Source organism: Bactrocera latifrons, unplaced genomic scaffold (genome assembly GCF_001853355.1).
Source record: "Bactrocera latifrons isolate USDA-ARS-PBARC rearing strain unplaced genomic scaffold, ASM185335v1 scaffold_157, whole genome shotgun sequence".
Taxonomy (NCBI): Eukaryota; Metazoa; Arthropoda; class Insecta; order Diptera; family Tephritidae; genus Bactrocera; species Bactrocera latifrons.
The window spans coordinates 445,167-446,781 of NW_017535041.1; the positions used below are offsets into that span (position 1 = coordinate 445,167).

A 1,615-nucleotide genomic window follows, 5' to 3' on the forward strand; every position below is an offset into this window, starting at 1 on the left:
GTTATTTTTATTAGAGCACATGCCAATTTTAATTATGAGTATTATTAGCCGCAAATATTAGYGAACATTTATGAGTCATATTTCAGCAGCTACAATTATGCGCTATTAAATGTGGTGCAAGGAATAATAATGAGAAAACAATGAGTACTTTACCACAAGAATCATTTACGTTGAGCATAAGTGCCCACTTTGACAAATTTTCATTATGTGTCAGGATGGCCGAGCGGTCTAAGGCGCCAGACTCAAGTGCAAACTTACTCACTACTAAARTAGTGGGTTTCATATGGAGCTTTCTGGTCCTCTCTGAGGGCGTGGGTTCGAATCCCACTTCTGACAACAATTTTTTATTGTTTCTGTTTTTATTCTAAATATTAATTTACATTTATTAATAGTGGAAATTGAMTAAGTTTTTCGCAAATAAAAAATTCTCAAAATAGCTTAATCTACTTAAAGACTGCTCCTTAATATATTTTTTTAATTAAATCAATTCCTCTCAATGCAAAATAGAGCACTTTTTGCAAAATTGCAAAATTTTACAGTGAAATGGAAAAACACAAAACTTAGTAATTTTACTATATATTATTAAATAATATTGAATTTTTTAAGGTAAAAATATTTTGTTAATTTTAAGATTTGTCATTACAACRGCCCYCATRAGTTTTTTGAAGATTATCTTTTTTCGAATTTCCGAWGAGTACAATTTTCGATGATWCGTTCGAGYATTTCGAATGGTAACTAACGAATGACACGGCTGATGTTTTGCTCCAAGGCCTGAAATGATGGGGGATTGTCAGCGTGAACTTTAGACTTTCGTGATATCACACGATCTTGGTTGCCAATCGACTGGCCCAAAACGCGAAATTATCTGCTCACTGTAGTGTTCTTTCCATAAATCTATTGATTGATGCGATGTGTGGGAAGTGGTGCCGTCTTGTTGAGTCCAAATGTCACCAAGATCACGAACTCCAATTTCAGGCATCAAATAGTCCATTATCATGGGGCGATATCAGTCGCAATTACGTTACGTTCTCACCGGCATCATTTTCGAAGCGATTTGTACCGATGTTACCACCGGCCCACAAACCACACCAAACTGTTGTTTTCCTGGGTAAAATAGCAGTTCTTGTATCTTTTCAGGTTTCTCCTTTTTTCCCAACATTGCAATTTTGCTTGTTTTCATACTGATTGAGGCAGYAACTGGCCTCATCGCTGAACAAAATTTGGTCAGTCCGAGTTGCTGCGAACGCCGCCGAATCGACTCTCTAMGATCGTTGTGTACACTCTCAGCTACGGCTGCTATAATTTCTTCACTGCGTGTTGGATTATTCAGTCGATTTCTGCAAAAGATTTTAATTTATAAAAGACGTTGAAAAGTCCGTAAAACTATACAGGATGCTCCTCAAAATTGGTTGGTTTKACAACAGCATTAACCATAAAAAAGTTTTAAATCAGCCGAAAAATAATATATTTCATATCTCACAACAAATTAGTCAATAAAGCGTGGAACCTACGAATATACTATATTGAAAGCAAGAGCATTCGTGTCAAATTAGATTATATAAGACGACAAGCAGCCAAAAAAGTTCTGAATACTTTACAAAAATGGACTATCCTC

The 1,615-nt window shown here is 35.6% G+C and overlaps 1 non-coding gene across 1 annotated transcript; it reads left to right on the forward strand.

The window, feature by feature from the left end:
- Positions 1-209: 209 nt before the first annotated feature.
- Positions 210-336, forward strand: Trnal-caa. Its single transcript has 2 exons — positions 210-247; positions 292-336. It is a non-coding gene; the product is annotated as a tRNA-Leu (tRNA).
- Positions 337-1,615: the final 1,279 nt, after the last annotated feature.